General features: G+C 51.5%; 1 long non-coding RNA gene across 1 annotated transcript in view; it reads right to left on the reverse strand.

The window, feature by feature from the left end:
- The window catches only part of LOC141425645 (uncharacterized), a 40682-nt gene extending 28377 nt beyond the window's left edge, over positions 1–12305 (reverse strand). Inside the window, exon 1 of the long non-coding RNA XR_012450669.1 lies at positions 12103–12305. This is a non-coding gene — a long non-coding RNA (uncharacterized lncRNA). The remainder of the gene's footprint in view (positions 1–12102) is intronic.
- Between the last annotated feature and the right edge of the window lie 1119 nt (positions 12306–13424).

Raw genomic sequence — 13424 nt, forward strand, 5'->3', positions numbered from 1 at the left:
TAAAGCAGCGATGTCCCACCCTGCTAGGTTACCCAGTCATAAATGAATGACACGCACACCACCCCTGGAGCCCTGGGAAGTAACCAATAGCCATGGGTCCAGTACAGGAGATGGCTGAACCCCAAACCACAGAAGGAGGGGTACTCAAAGCAATGGAGACCAAGAATCAGTAGGGAACACAGGTGGGAAAAGATGCTGCAGTGGGGGTCTAAGAATAGTCCAAGGGTGAGCAGCCTGCCTTTGGCCTCAGCAAAGCCCAAGTCTGACCACAGGGAGTGTGCCAAGGTCAGGGGCAGGTGAGTTCACAGGTGGAACAATGTCAGGGGGCTGAGAAGCCTGGCTGTGTGGAGCCTGGGCACATGGAGAGTGGCCAGGACTTAGAGCAGGGCAAGTGGCTGCGACACTCTCATGGAATGAGTCATCCAGGGCTTATGGCCTGTCAGAAGGAATGGATATGTCCACAACATGGGTTCATAGCAGGGAGCTTGGTCACGTTCTGGAAGTGGAGTGAGGACGGGCCACCCCACCTCCTGGCCTGGTGGCACGAGGGAAGGGAGAGGAAGCAGCCACTACCTTGAGCTAGTGACAGGAGCAATAGGGTCCTCAGGAGAGCCAGAAGGTGAAGGAGGTGTTTAAAGGTCCTCGGTGGAGGGTGTTGGTAGCTGGTGTGGGAGAAGGGAAGGGGACCAGATGGGGATTAATGCAGGGAAGAGGCCAGCAGGGAGCGGGCTTCTGTGGTGAGCAAGGTGAACAGGGCGGTAATAGATTAGCCCTGGTGTCTGTGGCTGGAGGGATGAAGGCGGGCAGGGCTGGCAGGGAGAAGGCCTAGGTGCAGAGACAACCAGAAGCAGTAGGTGGTCCTTCCAGGGGCATTCTGTAATCTAGGCTGTCTGTTGCAGGGAGTGGGGGGGACACATGGACTTTTCCAGAACTCTGACACCTGTCAACACCTTTCCAAGAATGTTCAGGAAAATGATGAGGAAGTCAGTGAAATAGAAGAGATTTCAGAGCCAACCTCAATACAGGTTTGATGTAATGTATAACAGGGGTGGGGTTTCAATTTGGTGAAAGGAGGGTCTTCATTTAATATGTGATGCTGACCTTCCCAGCTCCCCCACAAGGAAGAAAATGAGGCAGAACCCCTACTGCTCACCATAACTATATAGAAATAAACTTCAGGTCACTTAAACACAGATATAACAATATTCAGAATATATATGATATATATTCTTGAAGATCTTCTAAGACAAGACCAAAAACCAGAAGTTGTGAGAAAGAAGGTAGACACATTCAATCAATCAATGTGAGTCAATGCCCTGTATAGCTATCCTTATCTCAACCAGCAAAACCCCTTGTTCCTTCCTATTATTGCTTATACTCTCTCTACAACAAAATTAGAGATAAGGGCAAAATAGTTTCTGCTGGGTATTGAGGGGGGGAGCGGGAGGGGGTGGAGTGGGTGGTAAGGGAGGGGGTGGGGGCAGGGGGGAGAAATAAACTAAGCCTTGTATGCACATATGAATAATAAAAGAAAAATGAAAAAAAAAAAAAGAATTTTAAATTGCGTATGCAAAATATACCTTAATAAAAAATCGAAAGAGGCAGCCGGATGTGTTGGCTCACATCTACAATCTCAGCTATGCTGGAGGCAGAAATTGGAAGATGTCAGTTTGAGACAGCCCAGTCAAAGTTAGCCAGACCCCATCTCAATCGAACTCTCTCCTGGGTGAGGTGGTGCACACCTGTGAGCCTGGCTACGCTCCAGGGGCCTAAGTAGGAGGAGGCCAGCCCTGGGCAAAAACTTGAGACTCTACCTGAACAATAACTACAACAAAAGAGGGCTGAGCATTTGGCTCAAGTGGTAGAGTGCCCTCCTAGGAAGCAAGAGACCCTGAGTTCAAACCCTAATACTGCCAAGACATTCTTTCTTAAAAAGCAGTGGCGATATTCCACACACGGATTGTCTGTGTGATTCCACTGATAAGCAGGAAGTCTGACAGGCCCACGGGTCCACTATGTGACCCTTAGGAAAGAAAGTCAAAATAAGTAAGAAAAAAAAATTTTGGCAGTACTGGGGTTTGAATCCAGGGCATTCTACCATGAGTCACTCCACCAGCTCCATAAACAAAACAAAACTTAAAGGAAGAAGAAAGATGCCTGTGATAACTACTTTTGTAACTTTGTAAATGCCTGCAGGCATGTGCAAAGGCACAGAGGCACAAAAAAAGGATGGATACCAATATTATCATGGTGGATTTTCTCAGGGTAGGAGAATTTCAGATCTTCACTTTTCATTTCCTTTTCAGCATGCTTATATTTTTACAAGGATCAACTTTTTTTTTCTGGTAGTGCTGGGGTTTGAACTCAGGGCCTTGAACTTACTAGATAGGCACTCTACCACATAGGCCATGCCCCCAGTCCAACACTATTTTTTTTCATTGTGGGAAAAAAGTTTGTTGGGGGCAGGAGGACAAGTCTTGGAATGGGATCAAGAATGGAAACCAAGTGGAGGGAAGAGGGAGAGGGCGGGGTCAAGGTGAGGGAGTGGGCGGGGCCAAGGCAGGGAGAGGGAGGAGCCATGGTGATGCTGCCTTTGTTTCCAGGCCAGGCAGCTGCCATCCCCTCTCCTTTGCTCCTTCAGTTGTTATCACAGTCCCTGAGCAGCTTGCTGGAGAGGTGGGGCAGAAGGAGAAGGTGAAGCCAGGGCCCCCAACACACAGGGCACCTGGAGGGGTGTGCCAGAGCCTCGAATGCTGCAGAGGAGCAGCTAAGGCGAAGATGGAAGTGACATGAGGTCTAAGGGCTTGGGCACAGTGGCTGCAGTGCACACAGACATCAGCAGCACAGAGGAGAGACTGTGTGGTAGCCCAGAAGACACAGGGCCCTAAAGATAATTTAAGTTAGAGGTCAAGTTAACAATGTAGGAGCTGTGATTTCAGGTAGAGTGCCTGTCTAGAAAGCTCCAAGCCCTGAGTTCAAACCCAATCCCACCAAAAAGAAAAAAAAAACGTTCAAAAAAATGTGTATCGGGAGAGAGCTGCATGGGTTTCATTCATTTACAGACACATACAAGCATAAACATTTGAGATCACAGGTGTAAAGAAGCTCTGAAAGCGTGTCTGTGAACCAGGCACAGATGGCAGGACTGGATGGGACAGGAAAGCTTTATTCCGAGACCTGCCGAGGCTCATGGGAACAGCTGGCGGGAGGAGAGGTAGGCTGATCAGGCTTGGGAAGACACAGTGGGTGAGGAGCCCAGAGAGACTGAAGAGCTGGGCTCAGATTTGCGGTATTTGCACGAGGACAGACAGAGGAGCACCGTGGAGACGGCAGGAATGAAGTGAGGGAGGGGTGGACATTTGTGTGTGATATTTGTGCCTTTTCAATAACTGGATTGAGATTCATGCGGGGAAATGTGAAAACGACCCTTACTGACACCATAAACACCACAGTTTCCATATGAGGAGCAGAACAATAAAGCAGAATTCCACATAGATAACACTGGAAGACAGGCAAAAGTAGACCCCTGTGTTTAGGGAAGCAAACCCAGGCTGAAAATGACAGAGGCAAGCAAGGGAGTGAGAGCCACAGAAGCTGGGGTAATGGGTCCCTTTGACGGGGGAGAGGAGGAGGACGCTCTAACAGCCTAACAATGACCTATCTCATGACCCAGAAGAGGTTATGTGGGAGTTGGCTTTAACATACATTCTGTGCACTTTTCTGTATGGGAATCCCATTTAGGAGAGGGACGCTATAATAATTCTGTCTCAACTAACAGAAACTGACTCTGAGTCATGACTCTCAAATACTGATTAACATATCTGAAAACCCCAGGGTAGTTTCAGAAATGATTGTGTCCCAGTCTCTTTCATTACTGTAACAAAGTACATAAAACTGGGTAACTTTATAAAGAAAAGAGGTTTAGTTAGCCAGTTTTGGAGGCTGCAAGTTCAACATCAGGCAGCCCTATTGGTTTGGCCTCTGGTGAGGGACTAATGGGATGGTGTCATGATGGGAACACATTAGAGATAAAGAGGCCACATAACCAGATGGGAAGGCAGAGAGCCTGGGGCTCTCCTTCCACAGGCAGTGTCCCCAGTAACCTAAAGGCCTCCCATAGGGCTTCACCCATGAGTACTACCACAGTGGAACACAGCCTCCAATAAATCACACCCACACAGCAGGCTGTCTCAGACACTGTGACAAAACTACCAGGTGCCTCCTCTCTATTCAGCAGGCTCTCCACCCAGGACAGCCCCGGCGAGGCCAGGCTGTGTGCTTCCGGCCCAGCCACCTGAGCAGGAAGGTGTCCTCTTCCCTGGAGTCTAGAGGTGGTGCTTCACAGTCTGACAGTCACATCCTTGACCATTTTTAGGCCAGGGACCCCATGTGGGTCTCGGGCTGGAGCTGGGGCAGAGGGAGTCAGGCATGGCTGAATCATGTTATCCACATCAGGAGAGAGAATTTTCCTCTAAGGAAAAGGTGGGTGCCCTTAGCAAGGGGAAATGAACAGGTGCTTGCCGAAGAATGGGACCAAGGGGTGGGGAGTCCCAATGGGGTCAAAGGAGGGGTGTGGCTGAGGACGGTGAGTAAGCAAAGGGAAGGAGGTGGCCATCAGTGGGAGGGCTGAATTGCCATTTCACAGGTGGGGCAGTTTCGAGTTATGACAGGGTCCAGGGTGTGGCTATGGCAGTGGGTGGCCAGGCTGTCAAGGGGCCAAGACACGAAGGTGCTAGAGGCTTGAGAGCCACGTGCCCAAGTCCCCATTAATAAGGGTGGACCCCTAATAAAGCCCAGTGCCACGTGGTCATCTCAGAATAGCGTCTGACTCAAGAAATACACCTCAGTAGCCTCAAGTAATTAAAAGTCAGCCATTCTTTACCACACCTCTCAAACGACTTTAAAGGGAGTTATAGACAGATGGTCCCCTACTTATGGTGTGGCAAAAGGGAGATGTATTCAGTAGGCACTGTGCTTTCAATTCTGACTGTCAGTCTTCTTCCAGGCTAGGTATATGTGACCTTTCCTGTGATCACAGTGCACTCTGTTGCAAGGCTGTGATGTCCCATAGATTCGTGTATTAAGTGCATTTTTTTTGTGGAACTAGGATTTGAACTCAAGGCTTCATGCCTGCAAAGCAGGTGCCCTACCACTTGAGCCACTCCGCCAGTCCATTTTGCTCTGGTTATTTTGGAGATGGGATCTTGCACACTATTTGCCCTGGCTGGCCTTGAACCACAATTCTCCCCATCTCAAGTCTCCCAAGTAGCTAGGATCATAGGTGTGAGCCACTGGTACCTGACCTTAAGTGCATTTTTTACTTATGCTACTTTTAATTTAATGCAAGGTTTATGTGGAAGTAACCGCATAACAGGTTGGGAAGAATCCATACATAGTTCCAGCCATACTAATTAAAAGTCACCTTTCCTCTCCTGTCTCTTCCTTCATACCCAAAAGTTACTGTGTGCCGTTCATTCTCTATCTTCTATCAAAAAAAAAAAAAAAGCAAAAACAAAAACAAAAACCTCCTCTTCTATACCCAGCTCAACTGACCCACTTTTCCTTCATGAGAAAGAGGTGAGGGAGAAATGGGGCAGTTACGGTGGGCAGTCTGCTTGGGGAAAGTCTGCTTGGCCTGTCATTGACCATTTCTGTCCTATCACAAGGAGAGTGACCTGGAAGTTGTATAATACCAACCACCAGGAGGGCCAGCAAGTAGTACAGCAAAAAAATAAGAGTTTTGGTGAACAACGGTTTTATAAAAGTGGTTCCCACATGGTCCCTCTACTTTAGGATCCTCCATTTACAAGCCAGAACTTATGCTAAGTCAGGAGTAAGTGGGGCAGGAGCGCCCTTCTCCTTCAATAATAGATCTAGCATGTGGGTCTTTCTGGTCTGTTTTTGTTGTTGTTTTTTGTAGTGGGGAGAGGTGTTGCATCACTGGGGTTTGAAGTCAGGGCCTCACACTTGCTAGGCAGGTGCTCTTACTGCTTGAGCCACTCCACCAGCCTTTTTTTGTATTGGGTATTTTCGAGATAGGGTCTCACAAACTATTTGCCCAGGCTGGCTTGGAACCACGATCCTCCTGATCTCTGCCTCCTGAGTAGCTAGGATTACAGGCGTGAACCTGGCTCCCATTTTCACCATTTTAAGTGTGCAGATCAGTGGTGTTAAGTACAACCACACTGGAGGTACTTAACCTCCAGAACTGTCTTCATCTTGCAAAACTGAAACTCTGCACCTACTGAACAACTATCCTCCACGCCTCCTTCCCTCCCCGGCAGCCACTGTTCTACCTTCTGTCTCCAGAAATGCGACTCTTCTGCACCCCTCATAGACGCAGAATTGCACAGTTGTCTATGAGGGGTGTCCTTCTGCACCCCTCATACATGCGGAATTGCACATGGCCCTTGACGTTCATCCATGTTGTAGCACGTGTCAGGACTTCCTGCTTTCTGAAGACTGAGAAATATTCCACTGTACATATGTATGTATATCACATTGTGTTTATTCGTTCTTCTGCTGCTGGACACTTGGGCAGCTTCCACTTTTCAGTTATTATGGAAAATGACATGGTGAGCACAAGTGTACAAACAGCTCTTCTAGTCCCTGCTTATTTGGCTAAATCCTCAGAAGTGGGATTGCTAGCTGGGCAAGGTGGTTCATGAAATCTCAGCTATTCAGGAGGCAGAGATCATGAGAATTACAGTTTGAGGCCAGCCCCAGGCAAAAAGTTAGTGAGACCCCATCTCAATCAACAAGCCAGCTGTGGTAGTTTGTGCTTGTGGTCTCAGCTAGAAGGGAGGTATAGGTAAAAGAATCAGTCAATCCTGGGGCAAAAATATGAGACCCTTATTTGATAAATAACTAAAGCAAAAATGAGTTAGAGATATGGCTCAAGCGGCAGAGAACTTGCCTGTCAAGAGCAAGGTCTTGAGTTCAAACCCCAGTACCATCACCAAAAACAAAACGGTGGAGGGGATTACTGGATCACAGGTGGCCTGGCTGTGAGTTGGAGGATATTAGGAGCTTGGAGGGGATTTGCTGTGTGACCTTAGGCAGGTTACAGTTCTTCTCTGGGAACAAACAGGGGCTCTGGTTAACCACACACATTCCCAACCCTATTTCCTGGGACACTGGAATTCGATACCTGGCTCCGCCCCCAGGAATGTGAATTTTTTTTTTCCCCTTAGCCTCAAATGACTTTTATCACCTGCCAGATTTGGGAATCTTAGGACCTGGAGCTTTCCAAAGGCTCTTTGTAGCGCTGTCCTTCTGCGACCTCAGGGGTCAGGACCAAACCGATTGCTTCACTTCCTAGTTGCCAGTCACCCAAGGAGAGAGAGAGAGGAAGGCGGGAGGGAGGTGACCGCGGTGTCCTGAGCAGTCGTCCCCCGGGTCGGCCATGTCCTCCCGCGGCGTGTGGGCTCGTGCCGCCACCTGGTGGCGAGGCTGAGTCGGTGCTCGCAGCCTCTCCCAAGCCCGGGCGGGGCGGGTCCCCACGGAAGCCACGGCGGGAAGGCCTGAAACCGGGGCCCCAGCCACCCCGACTGTCCATTCCACAGCCCGAAGAGGCTGAGTGCTCGGCGCCCTGCCTCCCTGCGCCGTTCTGCTGGACTCGACGCCGCCCCGCTTTAACACGGCAAGGTGGGACTTGTGCCTTTTGCACAAATGAGGAAACTGAGGTTCAGACAGGTTAAAGGACGGGCACCAGGTCACACCGCTTGTGATGACGGAGCCAAGTCTCCAACTTAAGTGGATCTCACTCCACGGCCATGAGCACCCAGCCACAAGACCTCCACGCTTTGGCTGGACACCAAATTCACCTGGGGCGCCTTAAAGACTACCGGACCTTGTGATGAACCAGGCTCCTATGGGCACGAGGGTGAAAGACCTGTTTCCCGTCCCTTGGGGCTCTGCCCTCCTGGGGGACAGCACACCAACGGGCTGGGGGCTCCGCTCCCCGCCTGGAGCTACACCCGAGGGCACCGGGCTCCGCGATCAGCCAATGCCGGCTAGGGGACTTGGGGAGGCGACAGCACAGCTGCTCAGTTTAGCAGAGCTGCTAATACAGACCAAGCACTCGGTGCCGGGAGATGGCGTCACCATCACCTGTCCCCAATCCCCCGGTCCTGTTCAGGGCTGGGCCCCCATAGACCCTGATCAGAACTGCTCTGTCTCTTTTAGAATTGGTGGGGGCCAACAAAGAAAGCCCCGCCCCGAGACGGCCACGTGACTCGAGCTGACCAATCAGAGTAGCCCGTGCTCGGGGACTGAACCCAGATCCAGGGGTGAGCCAGCGAGCCCGGCGGGGAGGGACCGAGCTCAGCGCGGGAACGCAGAGGTCATCTGAGCCCTGGGAACAGCGTCCCAGGGGAGCAAGCTCCTGGACCCCCCCCCCGGTTAAGGGCGGTCGCGTCCCCCTGAGCCGGGCACTGCCTGAAGTTTGCATTGGACTTCCATCACCTGCCGCCGCAGGTGGGATAGTGGTCCCTGCTCAGCCGGGACCGCTGCGGAGCCCGCAGAGAGGATGTCCAGGCTTCCTTTGTGCAGCCTGGGCGCTGAAGGTGGCGCACAAGTCCACCGATTGCCCACGAGTGAAATCACACAGAGCAACAAAGGCCCTCTCGACGACCATCACAGAAAGGGGGCCAGAGTCAACAACCAATGCAGAGCGGGGTCCTGTACCTATCAAACTCATTATGGGACCGGGTGTGGTGGTGCACGTCTGTAACTCCAGCTACTCTAGAACGCTAGAATCAAGAGTTCTAGGCCAGCCTGAGCAAAGTTAGAGAGACCCTGTCTCAAAAACAAAAGGGCTGAGGGCATAGCTCGAGTGGTGGAGCTCTTGCCTAGCAAGCATGGGGCCCTGGGTTGGATCTCCAGTACTGAAAAAATAAAGACATAAATAGGGACAGTTAGCAAACTTGAAGGGAGGTCATTGTCATTTCATTCTAGAGAGGACCTGCTTTCAGTTTATTGAAAGTATACTCCTCTCTTAATAAACTTTGCCATCATTTTTACTATTGAAAAAAGAAAAAAACTTGGAGGGGTCTTTGGCCAAGGAAGGTATTCTAGAATCTTCATGCTGTTTTTCCAACTTATAGGTCAATTTGAAATTGTTTCAAAATAAATAATATAAACAAAATCTTGTCAATGACCTGTCAAGCAGTATTCCCACCCCAGGTTCACATGGGAGACCCACAGTGCACTTTGAACACATGTCTGGAACTGATGCTCCAGGGCCACAGCACCAGGTGAGATGGGGAGCCCTTGACCTGTTCCTGCCAGAGGTCAATGTCTGAAACAGTGAAAACACCAGACTAACACTCTGTGGGGCTGAGAATAAGACAAAAAGTAAGACAAAGGAAGGGCCTTCCCTCCCACCTCTCAGTACCCAATAAAGAGTTCTCTGTCTCTCTCTTCTCTCTCTTCTCTCTCTCTCTCTCTCTCTCTCTCTCTCTCTCTCTTGCCCTGGAGATGCAACAGTGAGGGAACCAACAAAGTCCTCATCCTCCTGCAGTTCACAGGAGGTAGCTCTCTAGTTCATTGTTCAGAGAATGCTTGTGTGTTCCAGCACTGGGGCTGGGCCCACCCAGGGTTTCCAGGTGGGAAAGAAGTTTGATCATTTGTGTTTCTACCATATTCTCAAGTGCTGCCACTGCTCTGGGGACCCTACTTTGAGAACCACAGCTTTACTGACAGAAGTGATTTAAAGAGAATTTGGGGCTGGGTGCAGTGGTTCGTGTCTATAATCCCAGCTACTTGAGAGATGATGGTGGGGGGGGGTTGAGATTTGAGGCCAGTCTGGACAAAAAAAAAAAGTTAACAAGACATCTCAACCAATAAGCCAGGTCTGGTGGATGCCTCTCATTCTAACTATAAAGGAAGCAGAGGTAGGAGAATTGCAGGCCAAGCCCAGTCTTGGGCAGAAGCGGGACACTCTGTATGAAACAACCAAAGCAAAAGGGCTGGGGGCGTGGCTAAGTGTAGAGTACTTGTCACCAAGAAAGAAGCCCTGAGTTCAAAGCCCAGTACCACCAAAAAAATAAATAAATAAAAAGAGAGAGAGAGAATTCCACGTCCCAGCCCCACTCCACACTATCTGGCTGGGAATTTCCTGGAGGTGACACCTGGCAGCAGGGTTTTTAGGTTCCCCTACACAGTGGGGAACCACTGCCCTAAATAATCCAGACCCACACAGAGCTTCAGTTTTACCCAGCTTGGTCTTCAACCAGGCCCAGAGCTCTCTCAGGGTGCCCAGCTCTCTGCCCTGCCCCGGGAGATCTGCAAACTTTATTCCTTGTCCTCACCTCATCCCACTGGCATCTGTGGTCATATCACCCAGGGCTGACATCCTACCTCAGCTGCCAGCTTCCCTCTCCCCAGGCTGCTTGGTCTCTGAGTGTCCCTTCTCTGACACAGGCAGGACCAATGTGCCCATCCCCTACATTATGGGACATGTAGCATCTCTGCCTCCAAACACCGCAGTTACCCAGAGTTCCCTGCGCATTTGAACCATTCATTTGCTCAACTAAAATCAGGGATTTTATTACTAAGGATGAAGAAAACATATTGGGAGCAAGTAAATGCTTCCAGAACACTCCCTCAGCTTTGAATGTCGTCATCAGACCACACCACCCTTTGGAGGTCTTGTCTCAGTTCCTAGTGATGTCCACGTCCAAGCAAGTCCTTCCAGCATGGCCCCAGCCTCCCCTCTCCACTGGACTGCACCCCTCCCATCCCTCTGCCACCAGCGTTAGCATCATTGTATGCTAGCCAGCCCCAGACACCACTCCACACCTTCCATCCTCCTCCCACCTCTCTTCCCAGCTCATCCCATCTCCATTACCTCCCTCCCTTTCCGGCAAGGACATCCATGGACTGCCACCTTTCCCTGTCCCTTTGATATTTCTCCTGACTTCAAAAGCCAAAGCCAAGCCCAGTGCTGGTAGCTCACGCCTGTAATCCTAGCTACTCAGGAGACAAAGATCAGGAGGATTGCAGTTCGAAGCCAGCCTGGGGCAAATAGTTTAAGAGACCCTGTCTCAAAAATATCTAACACACACACACAGAAAGAGCCGGTAGAGTGATTCAAGTGGCAGAGCACATGCCTAGCAGATATAAGGCCCCGAGTTCAAGCCCTACCCTTCACCTAGCACCCAACCCCTGCTCTGCTTCCCTGCCTACACTCCCCCACCCCCATCCTGTCCCCTGACATCCCCTGCTCTTTCCAGTGCTGTTCCTTGTGTCACCAGGACCTCAATGATATTGAGGCCAGCAGCAGTGTGGCCTCAGGCTGGCTCAGCCACCTATCAGTCAGAAGTGCCCTGGTGTGACGGTGACCAGGGCCCATTTCACTCTTATAGGTGTCCAGGCATGGACAGCAACCTGTGCGGCCACTCTGTGTCTTAGCAGTGTCTGACAGTCGCTCACCCTCCTCCCTCGGTCGGGACATCCACTCCCCCTCGTTGGGCCTCCTACCTTATGACCCCGGCCTCACCTTCCCTCTCCTCTCGCGGCACCCGTGACCTTGGCTGTGTGGGCCTGGTACTGGGCTGGCCTGCTACTTCCAGACAATGGTCCTGATTCAATGCCTGTGTGGCATCTCCACACCGAGTCCAGTTGGCACTTCAAACTGCCCAGGTCCCCATTGGACTCCTGACACCCCTCACTCTCCATGGACCTCCCCATCCCCGCTGGGCCACAGCCCTGGTGTCACCCCCCCATAGGCCCATGCACCACTTCCCGACCCCCACCCCCTGCCTCTGCAGCAGCTGCTGCCACCTCCTGTCTCCCCTGCTGTCCACACAAAAGCCACGGGGGCCTTTATAACATGTTGTGCCTCTCCTGGAAACCTCAACACTCCCCAGCAAAACCCGTTGTTACCTGCACCCCTTGCTGCTAGCTCCCCTGTTTTACCCCTGGTGCCTCTCTGACCTCATCTGCTATTCTCCCCTCACTCACTCTGCTCCAGCCACATTGGCTCCCCTTGGCTGTCCTGAACCGTGGCCAGTGCACTCCAGCCTCAGGCCCTTTGCACCTGCTGTTCCCTCTGCCTGGAACGCTCTTCTCCAGATATCAATGCAGCTCACCCCTTACCTCTTGATCTTCACTCCATTGCCACTTCTCAGTGACTGTAATTTACAGTCACTTCTTTTCCCCCCTCCTCACTTGACTTCGGGTCCTCCTTTCCTACTTTCATTTTCTGCACTTGACTCTCCTTTAGCAAGCCACATGGCGGTTCAGAATGCCGGGGTAGGAGGGCAAGGACTTCAGTCTTCTCTGGTCGCTGTTGGACATTAAGTGTCTAGAAGTGCCTGGCGCCCAGTGGCACGGGGTGAGTCATTCCCAGCGAGCTTCATCCAGGCCCCAGCAGCCTGACCCCACCCCATCCCTGCCACCGGTCCCTCTGGCTCCGGCCCATCAGCACCTTCCCGGCAGATCTCTGACTGACTGGGATTGGGGGCTAGGGACCAGAAGCCTGCTCCTGTTTCTACCCTGGGTCCTAGAGACATGGAGGACCAAGGCCTCTCTTTGGGTGAACTGAGGCTGTGACTGTCCCTCTGTGGAGGCCTGGTGGCCTCCTGGACAGGAGCATATGCAAACAGCTGACTCTGTGCAGCTGAGGACTTCATTAGGCCAGGCCTGGAGGGCTCTAGCAGAGAAGGGACCCTGCGTCTAGGGCGTTCCTGACTCTGCAGGCTTCTGTGAGAAGCTGTGGAGTCTCCAACAGGACCATTTGTCACACTCTACCATCTAGAGCAGCACCAGGGTCCTTGTTTCTTTCTCTGTACCTCACAACTTGCACTGCCGGGCTCTGCACTCTGGATGGGCAAAAGCTTGAGTGGAGGCCCATTCTCTGCTCCTGCATTCAGTGCCCAGCAGCCACCCAGGTCTCCGGCCACCCACCAATGCACGGGCCCCTGCGGGCACTCTGAGAACCTGGCCTGGAGTCGGGGGCTTAAAGACCATCTGCTGTGGGTTCTGTGATGAACAGCACAACCCCACAATGCACTGCTGCAGTACTGGTGCCTTCAGAGTGCGGCCCACTTCCACCTTGTAGCAGGTGGTGGCTCCACATGTCCGCTAGGTCACCTGAACTCGTCCTTATGAGATGCAAGTCATTCTGCCAGGTGGGGAAATTGAGGTTCAAAGGGGAGGCTTGCCCACCGTCACCCAGCTGGAACGTGGTGCAGTGGGACACATAGCCACCATGTCGAGGATGCTTGCTGTATGGCTGGCACTGTTCCTTTACCAGTCATTTAATACTCGCAACAACTTCTGGAAAGTTAGATACAATATTGTCACCACTTTACAAACCAGACGAAAACAGCCACAGAGAGGTGAAGGAATTTGTCTGCCTACCTTCTAAACCCTCCAGAGGGATTAGAAATGACACGAGTAAGTACCAGACACATAGC

This window comes from Castor canadensis, chromosome 8, assembly GCF_047511655.1.
Source record: "Castor canadensis chromosome 8, mCasCan1.hap1v2, whole genome shotgun sequence".
Taxonomy (NCBI): domain Eukaryota; kingdom Metazoa; phylum Chordata; class Mammalia; order Rodentia; family Castoridae; genus Castor; species Castor canadensis.